This window comes from Pelodiscus sinensis, chromosome 2 (genome assembly GCF_052426305.1).
Source record: "Pelodiscus sinensis isolate ZL-2025 chromosome 2, ASM5242630v1, whole genome shotgun sequence".
Taxonomy (NCBI): Eukaryota; Metazoa; Chordata; order Testudines; family Trionychidae; genus Pelodiscus; species Pelodiscus sinensis.
In genome coordinates, this window is record NC_143053.1 from 60754464 (window position 1) to 60770197 (window position 15734).

Genomic DNA, 15734 nt, shown 5'->3' on the forward strand with positions numbered 1-15734 from the left:
AATTGCAGCAATAGCTCGTTACAGCTCCCAGATGATTTGGTGCTGTCAGGAGTGCACTGTCCTCTGACATCCCAGGAGGTGAGCAGCATCACTGACTGCAGGCCCTGATTGGTGTGGTGAAATATTGCTGGCAAAAATTAAAAGGTCTTGGTGTCAAAATAATTCATGATATGCATATCTTCCATTCTGATGAAACGGCTGATATCCGGATTAGCAAGATAATAAAACTGATCAGGCTACAGTTAAACAATTTAAGTTGGAGAGCTGTTCATTTTGTAGGTGTCACTTGTCAGATCAAGGGGTCAACACAAAATGAAAGGCTCTCCCCAGTAACCTTCTGATGATTTGGATCTGGAATGTTCTTCATGATTTGTCCAAAGTTTTCATCACAGTGCTGCCGAATAGCATTACCACAGCAGGCTGTATTCTGACATTCAAATCCTGGGAATGACAGGTTATTAGGAGAAGAGAACTGGCTGTACATACATTAAGCCCCATATCTCTGACCTGTAATTTGAACTGATAGTGATATTGTAATTGAGTGAGTAAAAAGGGGAATTCTTTATTAAAACACAGGAAGATGGAGAAAACGTTTATTTTCAGGAGATTTATGGGTTCATAAAATAAGCTTTTTGATGATGATTTATCTTACAATTTTTGAAATGCTGTGCGGTGTTCTTAGTATTTATTTCATGGAACAGCTATTTAAAATAGCTCTCTATTTCTCGTCTGTTCTCAGCCTGTTTTCCAGAAACCTGTGTCTGTGCAGATGGAAAGGATATTTGTTTCATACAGGAGTTTATGTATTGGAATAGTTCAAGGATTATTCCAGTAAAATGGACATAGGGAAAATATTGTACCCAGTTAATGTTCAGTGCTTCTGGGGCCCCTAATGTCTTTCCTTGACACCTTATTGCAGGCTATTACTACACAATGGATCTTAAGTCATACGGTTATGGGGAGTAGGACAGACCTGTGCTATTAGGGTAATTGAGTCCATTGTGTGGTACTCTGACACACTTGAGTAACTAATTTAATGGGATGTGTTTTCATGTTTTTCTGCTCAGGCCTCTTGCTGAATAATTCTCCTGTCTGGTACAGAGCAATTCACGGCAGGTAAAGAGGGTCACAAAGGCTTACGATTTCCCCAAGCCAGGATTGCTCTGGAGCACAGGTGCACACAGCTAGCGCCCATGTTAAACTCATTGCCTACAAAATGACTGCCTTTTAACCTGGACATGTTAAATTTAGGGTTAAGAACAATTTGTTGCTTTCAAAGGGACTGAAGTTGAGCCATCTGCTATATATCTGAGAGAGTTTGTGTGTGTGTCTGTGTGAGCTAGGACCACCAAATCTGGTATGCGTCTTCCTTTTTATCATAACTTATAGCAAGGTCAGGGTTTGGTTGTGCCAGGACAATGCATGGAATGTGATCTGTACCCCAGCAAACGAAAAAGGAGGGGTGTGATAGCCAGGGGGACAGCAAGCACAGAGGACAGTTATACCCCAGAATGACCACAGAGTGGGGAGCAGACACAAGCTGCCCCCACCCCCTGCTTTAAACCTATTACTCTCTCCCCTGAGCTGCCTACCTCCCAACCCCCTTTCCTGACTCCTGCATACCCCACCACTGCCTGAGCCCCTCCTCACTCTGCCATGACTCCTGCACCTCCCGACATCTCTGGCCCCCTGCCCTAAAGGACCCAAGCCACACTGGGTAGGTCTTCTCATAACTATATAAAGAACTTAAATAATAAGATTTTCCTTTACCAATTGTTACTGAAGCAGTTCGTTAGTTGTTTACCATAGGTAGAACACATAAATGTTGCATGTTCACCTGCCTATGTTTTTTTCTTCTGAAATGCTGTGCTTGTGTGTAAAGGATAAGGGTCCCATTGGGCATCCACCGAAATTGATGGGAGTTTTGCCCCAGGGCAGTCAGTTTTGTTTGTGTTTTTGCAACATTTAGCAGTCTGCCAGCAGCAATTGGCAACCGAGTTTAGTGAGTGGGTGCATGAGTCGCCCTCCTTCATCTCAATGAGCCACAAGATTGTTGTAATCAAGATGATGTCCTGGGAAAGGGTAAAAAAGAGTTAAACAACAAATAATCTAGGAGCACCTAAAGACTAACAAAACATGTAAGTGGTATCATGAGCTTTCGTGGGCACAACCCACTTCTTCAGAGTGTTAAAAGTCCAGATCTGAGAATAAATAAGGAAAGGAGGGAAGGGTAAGTGGGAGGGGGGAAAAAAAAAGACAGTGAAATTGGCTTTGGGACAGGGTAGTTTTTCTAACTATATTTGCATACTTAGAATTTGCAGGGTGTGCTGATTGGACTGTACCAGCATTTTGATTGGATGCAGAGGGCATGCACAGCTCTCTGGGTCAAAGTTGTGTGCAATCAGCATGCACTTGCTTCACATGCCCTTGCTTTATTGCCATGTCACTTCACTGATAGGCAGAAAACCTGTGTGGACGGAAACCAGTGGAATCTGGCAGCTGTGCTTGTGGGCAACAGTAAACGAAATGTCTCTCAGGCCACACACAGAACTCTGCTGGGCTGCAGGTGGCCTGTGAGCCACAAGTTGCCTGCTACTGTGTACAGAGAAGGAAATGGGTAACTATGTCAACAAAGCAGCTGGACATGTAAGTGCTCAGTATTTAGAAAGCCCTCCCAGTTCCCCTTCCTTCTCCAGTGAAAGGAGAGGTGACCCATTGCTTGCTGATATATTTCAGTTGCACCATTTGTTGTTCCTATTCCTAGCAATGAAATGAAGCCTCCAAGTGCCACGGTGTCAACAGGTACTTTTATTTCTCATCCGTTTCTGTGTGGCAGCTCAGGGTTGAATGTTTTGCCAGATTATAGGCATTAAATAGAGAACATTTGATTGCTCAGATTTCACACCACATTTATTTTCACAAGTGAGAATATTGATCACTGACAAGTGATGTGCTTAGGATTTTGATATTGGGCATCTCCTCTCAAATACAGTAGACCTTCACTTATAATTTGTTAAAAATGAAGAACCCAATTCCGCAAGCATTCACATCACTTTAAATTTGTGATTGGTAAGCTTAGATTGCTTTGCCTTTGGCTTTGGTGCATTCAAAAGAAAAATAGTTCATGTCATTTAAAAATTATAACTATCTATTTTATATATAATTACATCATATTTATCAGGCGAATATTGATACCTACATAAATAAAGGGCTGGACATACAAAAAAATAGCGTGCTTATATAATTGTAAAAATTACACTGTTTTTATGGCTCCAATCCTGCAAAGAGATTCACATAGGCTGACCCTCACACTCAGAATACCATTGACCTCAATGCAATTACTCAGTGCGTAGGAAATTGTTTGCATGATAAGGTCCAAAGACCTCAGTCCTATAAAGGCAGGAGGACCTCTTAAATTGATGCAGACTCCCAGGGACTTCGGTGGGTCTGTAGGCATAAAAGCCTTTGCAGAATTGGGAGGTCATTAGAGTTTAAGCAGTTTCCTTTTAACATCATACAAACATAATATGTGCACAGTTTATTTTCATGTTGATTGATAGCCATTGAATTACATACATATCAATATTGACCTGGTAGTTGCAATGTAGTTACAAGCAAAATAAAAATCTGTTTTGATTTTTTTTTAAATAAATGGAAACTTGCAAGATATTTAATTTGGTACGTCCCAAGTATAATCACTAAGCAATCGGCAGGAACATGGGTTTGTGCAGCTGTTGTGTCGTCACATGGTATTTCTAGCTAGTCAGAGCAGGATTCTGTACTGGCACTATTACCTTTGGGCATGTCTGCACTAGCAAATTATTTCAAAATAACTAAATTTGAAATAATAAGTCCCGAAATAACAAAATTGAAATAACGTGTCCCTATGACAAGGGAGCCTTGAAATTAGTCCAAGGCAGGCTCCATTATTGTGGATGAACTATGTCGACTTAGAGCCCACAAAGCACTGGGGAGTAATTACTTTGAATGGCTCTGGGGAGTAGTTATTTCATAATAGCAGCAGTGTAGTGTCCATTCTACCGCTATTTCGAAATAAGCATTATTCCTTGTGGAAAGCGGGAGTTATTTCAAAATAACCAGCTCCTTATTTTGAAACAATGGGCTTGGTAGTATGGATGCTTCACTTATTATTTCAAATATGTGGAGTTATTTTGAAAAAAAACTCCCTAGTGTAGGTCAGGGCTTAGTGTTTGACTCTCTCCCACAGGAATTAGATTACTATAGTAAGATCCATAATGAACTTCTGGGGGCTCTCAGCTCATCTCCCTTCTCAGGTAGAAGGCTAGATTCTTTCTTTGTTTTGCTTTTGGTTTTTGGTGGAGATGTGTAGGAATGGTTATTGAAATGTCTTCAGGGTTATGGTGGAAAAAATTATGAAGTTTCACCCTCCCTATTCTCCATCCCGCCCCCCCCCCAACACACACCCTCCCCCTTCCTGATGAAAACCATACCCAAAGGACTCAGGTTAGTTTGTGTGCGTGAGTGTGTGTGTGTGGGAGCAAGAGAGAAATGCCTGTTTTTTTTCGGAGACAAGGCTGCAACATTGTTGGAATTCAACAGTTTGTATAAATTAAGAAGAGAAAACTGAACTGAGATTTAAGATTGTGTCTGTGTGTCTGCTTGTTTCTGCATTTCAGATTAGACTTATTTTTGAATGGTATACATAAGCCTTTCCATTTTCCCTCAGTAAGTATTGAATCCTGGTCAAAGAGAAACTAATTGTTTATTTTCAGTGAATTAGCACATGTTTGATTCAACTTCATTTCCCATATACCATATGTAACTATATCTATTAGCCAATTTAGAAAATATGTAAGCTGGGCAAATTTCATTTGTAAAACATATTGCTTGATATATTTCGTTATACTGTCCAATAATTATATGGGATGGGCCCATTCTTATCATTTTCAATACATGTATTATATTATCACATCTGTCTGTCAATATGAAGTTCAATTAATTGATGGTGCATGTAAAAATACATGTGAATATATTGTTTCCCTATGAGATGTACATTTTGGGATTGCCTAACAATTGATTCAGCAGCTAAGCTGATTTGATTTTCCTTAAGGGGTTGAGGTCTCTACCCCATTTTATTTTTTCATTAGAATATAATAATAGTCACAGGAAAGGGTGATTTGGTATGTGATCTATTTCATTATGTTTCTATGGTAAGGGCAGAATCTAAAGTGGGAGAGCTCACTAATTTTTCGGCAGAGTAATTTATTCCACAGTATTTAAATGTTGTAATTTTCACACTGAGGCACATGCTGCCACATTTATCTTCCCCTGGACCAGTCTCTGTCTTGCTCTTTCCTTTTCATCTGTTTTGTTTTTTTGCATTTTTTTCATAAATTCGACAGATGGCCTCTTGATGAATCCTTGATAATACTGTCATGTAAAGCTGCTAAGACTAGAAATCATCTCGCAACAATTTTTCATTGCAAAGAGAAAATTGAACGGAGACAAACATCACTAAGTCCATCATAGCAGCAACAAAATATCTACTTCATGTAAATAAAGAAGACAAGCTTTCCTCATAATACTCAAGCACAAATGCCACTATCCTTGTAAAGCCTCTTGATATTTTTTTAATGCTACATTTAATTCACATTTCAAGCCATGGATTTGTTTAGTATTTTGTTGGTTTCATATTCAGAACATTTTCCAGGCTTTTAATATGTTCTCCCTCCTCCTTGTTCCCCCTCCTTTTAGGTCTTTATAATTGTGGATCAGGTGAAGTTTGCTTCCCCTCATTTCAAGGTCATGCACCGCTAGGACCATTTTCCTGACTCAGAGGGCACGTAATTTCACAGCCGTGTACTCCTCATTAATCCACCCTGAGTGGGTGCTCAGGAAGTTCCAGATCACAGATTTGTTTTTGTCTTGTTCTCTGACTCAGTGCTTCACAAAAGGATTAGATTAACCCCTTTTGATTGTATTTATATCTTACTGCATCATGTTAGAAATAAAGTGATTTCTTCTCCCCACATGGTCCCCAGTGTGGAAAGGGAGGGTGTTCACTTCATTTCTTTACAAATAGGTCTCAGTTAGTTAAAGGGAAGCTTGTGGCAGACACAGAATTATTAGTTTATTTTCTTGCTCAGTTATTACTGCAGCTTCAATGATTGATTCGCCTCTTCCCTAGGTAGAGACTTGTTTATAAGCTCTGAATGGTGTCTCTATAAATGAAAACTGCTGCAGTCTACTGGCCCTGAACAGGGTCTCATCTGGACCTAAATTGTCCCAGCCCCAAAAAATTAGATGTGTTGAATATTGGAGAGGGTCCATTTTGTTTTTGGAGGAGGGTTCCAGACAAGAGTATGAGCAATGGCTCTTCATTGTGGGACACTTTCTTCTTCTTTAGGGTGCATCTACACTACAGAGAAGATCAAAGCTGCTGCTGTTGATCTTCCAGGGTTTGAATTAGCGGGTTTGTGAAGACATGATAATTTGAACTTACAGGGACACTCCAGTTAATGCCGGTAGTTCTGCTTCCATGAGGAGTAAGGGAAGTCGAAGAGACAGTGTTCTCCCTTCAGTGTCCTGCAGTGTGGACAGCACCAAAAGATGAGTTAAGGTACTTCGACTTCAGCTACACAATTAACAAAACTGAATTTGTGTACCTTAATTTGACCTTGTCCCTTAGTGTAGACATACCCTGCATGTCCAATTTTTTTCCCCTTAGGGGCTATAGAAAGGTTGTATGCATATGAAACCTGGACAACATATAAGCATCACCTGAAGGCACTTGAACAATATCATCAACGCTGCCTCATGAGAATCTTAAATATCCCTTGGGAGAATAGGCGCATGAACACTAGTGTCCTGGAAGAGTCGAACATGACCAGCATTGACGTTATCATCATCTACCCACAACTTGGTTGGACTGGTCATGTGGTCTAGATGTCCGATAAGCACCTCCCAAAACAGATTCTGTTTTCCAAGCTGAGGGAAAGACGGAGGAGCATTGGGGGCCAGAGGAAGCAATTTAAGGACATGTTGAAGGCAATCATGGAAAAGTGTGGCATTAGTGTTGACACTTGGGAGAACCTTGCCCAGGACCATCCCCAGTGGAGAGTGGTAATCTGTGAGGGTATGTCTACACTACCCCCCTAGTTCAAACTAGGGGGGTAGTGTAGACATACCCAGAGGGAGTGATGCAATTTGAGAGGTCCTGCTGCAATGCAGATGAGGAGAGGTGGCGAAGGATAAAAGAATGGCAAAAACTGCCCTGTGCCCCTTCAATAGCCACCAGCATCTTCCCCTTCTGCGGTAAGACCTGTGGCTCCAGACTCAGGCTGGTCAGCCATCAATAGATCTACAAATAGGAGGGTGACAGGAAGACATCCTACTTGCTTCAAGAGGAAGAAATAGAAAGGTATTTTTACCTACATGGAGTCAGTGTGACCTATCTGATAAAGCCTTGGCTTGCCATGTAGATGGCCTCAATTCTAGTCCTAGATCCTCAGGATGGTCTTGTGTAAGTGACTTGCACCTCTATACCTTAGCTTCCCCATTTGTTGTATGGCGGTAACAATAGTTACCTCCTCAGGGCATGTCTACACTTACTGGTAGATTAGCACTGCTGTGATTGATTTAGCGGGTCCGGTGAAGACCCTTTAAGTCAATACCAGACGGTTCTGTCGATTCTGGTATTCCAGCTTTCCAAACAGAGAAAGGTAAGTCAGCACGAGAACATCTCCTGTCGACGTAGCACAGTCTAATCAATGCAGTAAGTCAGCCTACACTATGTCGACTTCAATTATGCTAGTTACGTAATTGAAGCAGTTAAACTTACGTCAGCTTACCATGAGGTCTTAGTCAAGCACTTTGAGATCTACTGAGGAAAAATGTTGTTATATGTAATACGGCAGTATGGGAGAAAACATGGTTCTGTGTTTAGAGCAGCTGACTGAGGCTACACATTTTCTTCACAGCTCTGATGCTGACTTACTATATGGCCTTACTTAAATCTCCATCCATAAATGGGAATAATGTTTGCTTGCCTTTGTAAAGTGCTTTTAAAATACTTCCTCTTCTTCTTCCCTCATCTTCCTCTTGAAGAGAAGGAAATGCACACACTCAGCTCCGAGATCTAATGGAAACATTTCTCCCCAATGAGGCCTCATGGAAGGGAAGATTGAAGAGCTTGTCCTCATGGCCATCTAGATCGATTGGGTTGGCCTGATGTTGCCTGTCCCTTTAGGGGATCAAAAGGGATAATGGGGCTGCCCCACCAAACTGTTGCAACCTATTTCTCCCCCTCACCCCTAAGGAAAGACTAAAGTGCTCCACTCCAAACCGTGGAGATGGAAGACTATATACCTTGGATCTTGCTGTGTGTGATGGGAGCATGTAGGCCTTGCATTTGAAAGAAGGGAAAGTGATTGGAATTTTTCCCATCTAGGATTATTTATTTTGTTTAACACTCATCCTAATGAACACTCTGTAGTGTTTATATCCACTGCAATGGGGTACATTTTACCCTTTGTGATTAATTTCAGATTACTTCTGTGGTGTGTTACCTTAAAAATTACCACTCCAATGTTTTTGCTTCTTTTGCACATGAAATACTGTTTCTTTTCACAGGTTCATAGTTTCCAGTTCCAGAAGGGACTGTTATCTGTTCTGACCTACTGTAAATACAGGCCATAGAATTTCTCCAAAGTAACCCCTAGCTAGATAGAGCATCTCCTTTAAAAAAAATAACCCAGTCTTGATTTTAAAATTGCAGTGATCCTTAGGTTTTGTTTACAGTGCTAATTTAAAACATTTAATGAATCCTTTCCATCATTAATGTGCTTATTGTTAGTATTTTTGCTGAATTAGCACCTAAAGAGCTAAACAAGGTCAGGCTAACGTTGTGTTAGGCACTGTACAAACATGTAATCAGTTTCAGCTCATGTCCCAAAGAGGTATGACACTCTAACTTTGTTGATAGATTTAATTTTTTCCTCAAGGGTAGGTTATGCCATACCCTTAATGATCCTGTTTAAAACAACTTTTGCAAAATTGTGTCGTATCCACAATGATGGCACAACTTTGCTAGGTGAAACCATTATTAAAAATGGCACTGTATTTGTCTTCAAGGAGATCAATACATGGGAGGTTCTAAGTTTGTGGGTACAACTGGAATCTGGTGAGGTGATTCATATAGATGGCTTCTGAAGGAGAGTGAGAATGAAAAATACTTTGACCGATTTGAGCAATTTAACCAGAAGACACTGTGTGCATGGGGAATTCTGTCTTGATATGGGATGGTCAACTAGTATGACCAACCAGCCATCATTCAGAAAGTTCCAGAGTTACAAAGAAGATAATGTTATGATCCACAAAGAGAACAGAGTAGCGTCTCCAACAAGAGGAGATGCAATCTTGAACCTGCTTCTCCTTGCTAGGAATGAGAATATGAGAGAAATACACAATACAGCAAAACATGGATTGAGTTAACAGAAAACACCCATTCAGGAATGTACCACTGCTCGGTGCACTTGAAGCTTGAGGATTTCTTCGGATAATTATATGATTTGTCATGTGGGATGTGGCTTGCTTTCATCCGTATTTCACAATGCTCAACAGATAATAAATGGGATGGAAGTGAATATAATGCTCAAATATCACATTAATAGATTGCACTGCCACCATTTGGGTGGTATTTTTATATTTCAGATATTTTTATCCATAGAAAGAAATAAAATAACTTTATTCACTGTCATTTCTTCTTGCTCCTTTCAGGTTTGCAACATATTTTCTTATGTAAGTATTCCTCCCTCCCCACTGGTATTTGACCTCAGGCTGGATCTCAGGAGTGCTGAGCTTACAGGTATTTAGTTTGTATTAGGAAAAATAGAAGGCTTTTTTTTAAGGGAGGGGATCATCAGGCAAAATCTTCTCCTTGCTCTTGCATGCAAACCAAGTAAATAGGCTTTGTGTAAGCACTAAAGTCGGAGCTTGGTGGCGGGGGGGGGGGGGAATCGAATTGACTTCCAACTTGCAGAACACAGAGGGGATCATAACCTCTCTGAAACTACCATTATAATACAGGTTGAACCTGTCTAGTCCAGCACCCTTGGGACCTGACCAGTGCTGAACCAGAGAATTTGTAGGAGGTCATATTGTCTAGCAGCATTACCAACACTTCTACTGCTCATTGGGCTCTTATAAGACATTTGGGAATAAATTTGCTAAATAACAGCACAGAACACTGAGATCCAGGACTGTTGGCTCTAAACTAAGTTTATGGGACCATGGGAAACTTGGCCATACCCAGGATAGGTGCACATTTGGCTAAGTAATATCATGCCATACCACAGATGTTGCCAGATCAGAGTGCCAGACTAGAGAGGTTCAACCTGTAATTAATTGTGGGCTTGCTGAACACCCCAGTGTCAGGTGTTCTGAGCAACTAGATCCACATAACTGAGGATCTTGTTGTCCTATGATCGGCTCAAAGCTTAATCAGCATGGGCTTAGAGACCACTGTCCAGGTGTGCACAGGATTCACAAATCTTCCTTTGTGGTCACCTCATCCCTCTCCTGCTCCCAGTGGTACCACAACTGCTGTTTTTGGAATCCCAGAAAGTTTATTTTTAAAGCACAACTGCTAATGGAAGTACATGATTTTAAATAATTTACATTTCCATCTGGCTTGAAGAACACCAGGTGGAGATTGCAGATCAAGATGAGTCCAAATGGAAGGAAATCTTTTTTTAAAACATTAAAGCTAAAAACAAACATTTTAGTGTATCGGATTTTTCCAGTGGTGACTTATGTTTTCTCTCACATAATTTTGTTTGTGCAAGGAGTATGCATCCCTTCCTTGGCTATGTTATACAAGTTATTCAGAATTAGCAGGGAGGATTGGGAAGCAGGAGAAAATGAGGAGATTGTGTGTGTGTGTGTGTGTGTGTGTGTGTATGGCATGTTGGAGGAATCAAGGGTTAGAGGTTTTCTTCAGAATATTCCTTTGACCATTAAAACCATTCCAAAAGGATATTATCATAATCTGTATATTCAATATGAAAGCTCAAATGTCTTTAAGGTGGCAACTAACGGGTTGTCTTCCTAGTAGATACAGTTTGTCTGAAAGATACAATAGCAATATAACTGATCTATTCTAGGAAAGGGCTTTTTTGATAGCAGAATGAGAGGATAGGTTCAAATTGGTTGGAGACTCACCATGGACTTGCAAATGGGCAGGACATAATCAAATTAATTAAAATTTGTTGGGGGAGCTCACAGTGAGAGTGGACAGGCCTGAAGTAGCAGATTTAGTTTACTTTGACTTAAAGTCGTCCATACTGTACTGCATAAGACTAATGCCTAAGATTAAAAAGTATGGTATTGTTAATGAAAAACTAGGGGAAAAAAAACTGGCTTGGTAAATAGAGGGCATATTCAGGGGGTAGCAATTTACTTACCAATCAGCTAAATGAAAATGGTTGTGTTTCGACAATCTGTGTTGGATCATACTCATACTGTACATCAATGGCTTTGAAGAAGGAATATGGGTAAAACGTGGAGAACTGCCAATAACGCAAAGGTGAAGGAGGTTGCTAATACCAAAAAGAGTGTGCTTGCATCTAACCTGAGGCATGGGCTGAAAAGGGTTCATGAAATTTAATATAGTTAGAAAATGAGCATACGACTGAAAATTGTCAAAAGCGAGTAGGCCTTCAATTGTAACTAGTTGCAAGGCAAAGATCAGAAGAGTTAAAGGACTACAGAGAGACTCAAGGATGGTCAAGAGCTCACAGACTGAGCCTCAGGATAAGGGTGTGAACACTCCAATGCTGCTGTTGCACCTGCAGATGGGCTGCATGGGGCTCTTCTCCTAAAACAATACTTTGATATTGCTTGGTTAAGATAAATCTAGATAATCTTTGAATGATCTTGCCACTGACCCAAAGAGTCTGACCTGTGTTTGGGAGGCTTTATGGAAAGATTTCTTTTAAAAAAAATTGTTCTTCTCCTATCTCCATTATTTTGGTAAACATCCCTTGCCCTTTCTCATGAATATATGACCCTATGCGGTCTTTGGAGGCACAGTTGAGAGGCTCTTCATCTGTATACATGAAAGAACTTGCATTTTGTACATTTGCATCTTAAGCTTCTCCTATATTGGAATGTATAGTAGATGACTCTGCCTTTCTTCTTCCATCCCCCACTGGAATTTTTTTTTAGCAATATCACAAAAAATGCACCCTAAACAATATCATTAAAGGTAAGTAAACTAATAACACATATATTTAAATGTTTACTGGTTTGTGTCAGTGTCTGGCAATACAATGAATAATTCATATCAAACTAGTAGAATGTAACATTTACATAAAATAATACTTTGCAAATTTATGGTAAGTACTAATTACTTGCCTTATTTGCCATGACTATGATATTAAATATTCATAAAAATGTGATTATTTCTTTGATTTGGCAGGCATTTAGATTTCTCTACAGCTTTTCACACTGCTAATTTTAATCCAGTAAATTATCTGGAAGAAAACAGTATGCAGCCTAAAAACTATTCAAAATTCACTCCAACATTGAGCACATTATGGACGTAATGATCCATTACAACCAAACTTCAAGAAGGTCTTGCAAGAAAACTGAGAATTAAACAAAGAAATATGGAGACTATCATCATTATTTATCAGATATATTTATTAGGTTTTTGTTGTGTTTTTTTTTTTTTTACATACAGTGGAAAACTTTTAAATAGTTACATATGTGGGAAATTTATTCCCAAGTGGTTAGTTCTTTGTATCATGTTTTTAAGAAAACTTACCTGTACTGATGTTATGGCTTGATGTTCAGTGGGTTTATCCTTTTAACAACTTCAATGAAAGAATCTTAATTTTGTGACTGAGTGCACCAGAAATCTATTATTTGTGGCTATCACTTAGGGGAATAATAATACGCCTATAGCTAGATTCTACACTGGCTTTCACCCTGGGATCTAGGATAAACAAAACAATACTTTGCACTTTCTGCAAACAGTGCTCTTCATTCAGTGAACTCAAAGCTGATTACTCATACTAATTAACTCTTTGTACACATTTCTATAGATATATACTATGAATCAGGCAGACAAGGGAGAGTAACGAATTTTCCCTATCCAACGAGAGTGCTTTAATAAGCTACTGCTGTCATTTTTGTGTAAAAAAATGTTAGTTTAATGTTTCACTAGAATGAACACCATTTTCAAAACCTCCAAACTCCCCCTCCCCCCAAACAGAACTGTTGTATTAATGGCTATCTCTAGTGAATACATCTAAGTCACTGGGCATCTTTTCATTTTAAATGTTGTTGCTCACAGAGGCTCCTGATTCAGCAGGTACTTGAGGATGTGTGACACTTTCTAAGCTTCACAAACCTTTTACAAAACTTTGATTAAACAAGTTGACTGATATCTTGGCAAATATTGCTAACCTTATGTAAAAATACGGACTTAATATATCTTTCCTTAAAATAGGCTATTGGAAAAAATTTGAAATATCAACTCCTCAATCACTCCATAGATCAGAAATCTAACACAGAACACGAATGTCTAAACCTAAAGACCAAGAACCAAATTTCACCCTTCATGTCTGACCCCGTGCAACCTACTAGTTTCAGGAGGCAGCACAGGCTTTTTAGTCAGGGCAGAATTTGTCCATAAGAGATTTATCTTATTTTCTTGCCTTAAAGTGTAAGATAGGATATGTAGCCTGAACATTACAAGTTAAGACTTAAGAAGTTTCAGGAGCATGTTTGCCTGTGTGGACACGATTTTATAATCCTATAGGAAGAGACCGGGGAGGTGGACATTATCCTGCAATGATGCAGGATGTTGACATAATAATGATGTAGACTAGTGACATACTAATTCAGTTCCATTCCTAAATCTCTGGGCCTTCCATATGGATGGATGGACACTTATCAGTATCCTCTTGCCATGGCTCACTCCAGAACCATGCTTCTATATACTTCCTTACCTGGTGCTTCACACTTCTTCCTTTTCTGGTGGGGTAGGTTGTATGGGGCAGCATCACATATTGTAGAGAGAGCCACTTGGAAATCCATGTGGTTTAGAGGAACAATATTAAAGAAGCTCCTGCCTTTAACAATCACCATATCTCACGAGCTTATGAAACCTCAACCACATGTCCTTGAAGTGGAATCTGCACACTCAGGGGAAGCATTCTGTGTTCACGCTGCTCTCCATCTTTAGATCTGGGACCTGTATGGCTTTTTTTCCTGGTTTATTTGCACCTCTCTCTCTACTGTACATTTGAGGAGAGCGCAGATCCCTAACTAACTGTCTCAGAAATGCTATATTACAGCACGAGATGATGACCACACGGTTTCTTGTTTGAGGGACAAGTCCTCCAAAAACTTTCTGCAGCATTTTCCAGTGTAAGACAGGTTTCTATATATAAAAGTGTCGGCAAATGGCTTGTTACCTGTAACTACTGTACATAATTAAACTCTTTCTAATGTCATAATTAAACTCTCTTTATTTATTTAAATTGCTTCTCTAGATGAAAAGTAAAATCATTTGTTTTATGTGTTTGCCAGGTTTTGACAATGTGAAAATGGGACAAGGATAGTAGAGTGGAACAAACAGAAAATCTTCAATGTAGTACTGATGGAACCTATCCTGTTTTTTCTGTATTGGTCTTAGGGTTGAATAAGGAATTAATTTAAAATAAGGATTTGCTTTATGTCACGGAGATAAACTATTGATTTGTACTCCTGTTGTTTACCAGGAATAAAAATCACTCTCTTCAATCTGGAAAAGGACTTGTGTGTAGTGATCCCTTGAGCTGCCTAACAGAGGCCTCATTTTCTAGGAAAAGGGAAGCCAAAGGAAAATGGCAGTGTGGAGGTCAAGACAGTTCACATGACTCATCGGCAGCTGTTTGCACCACTTGACAGATCCAAAGGCAACTTCAGTGCAGTCTGTGCAATGTTTGGAGCTTACCAGAGAGCTAGAAAGTGCTGCTGTATGTCATTGTCCATAAAGAAACTTGGTAAAATTGGTATGGTGTTATCCCGTGGACTGTGATGATGGAGTAGTCATAATTCTCAGTCCTACTGCTAGAAAAGAGAGGAAAAGGAATTGGAACATGTTAATTGTAAATTAAATGGTAAGACTTTATTAAGCAAGAACCATTAGCATCCAGTTTTATGCTGTTAAATGAAAATTGTGTAGCAGATACTGCTTTTGATCGGTTTGATCAGTTTGAATCTAAAATGAAACAATGAACTAGAAAAGACTGGGTGACATAGTCTGTTACTGGTCTAGATTTTCACATGTCTACAAAACCCTAGGTTTAAATTTGGTTTGGGTTATTATAATTGAAGTCAGTTGGATCTCAATTTTAAGCAAGGCAGTAAAAAGTGTAGTGTGCATGTGGACATGGAGGTAGGGTAACATCTTTTATGCAGCAAGGAGTATTAGTGGATGACACGATGTGGTAAAGAGTGGGTGTCCCCCTGTTTTTAATGATTAGCTGTCTAAAACTTCATCCTATAGACCAGGGGTCTCCAAACTTTTCAGCCCGAGGGCCGCATTAACTATCAAACAGCAGTTCGGGGGCCGACTACACACTTGAGGTCCAAATAAAAAACAATCAAAACATGGATGTTGTTTTTAATTATGTCTTTAATATTATTTTATTCAGTTATTATTTAATAACACATTCATACACTACACATGAACACCTGTA

General features: G+C 39.5%; 1 long non-coding RNA gene across 1 annotated transcript in view; it reads left to right on the forward strand.

Moving 5' to 3' along the window:
- Positions 1-15534, forward strand: part of LOC142827050 (uncharacterized) — a 75207-nt gene extending 59673 nt beyond the window's left edge. Inside the window, exons 2-3 of the long non-coding RNA XR_012901420.2 lie at positions 9760-9847; positions 14772-15534. This is a non-coding gene — a long non-coding RNA (uncharacterized LOC142827050). The remainder of the gene's footprint in view (positions 1-9759; positions 9848-14771) is intronic.
- Positions 15535-15734: the final 200 nt, after the last annotated feature.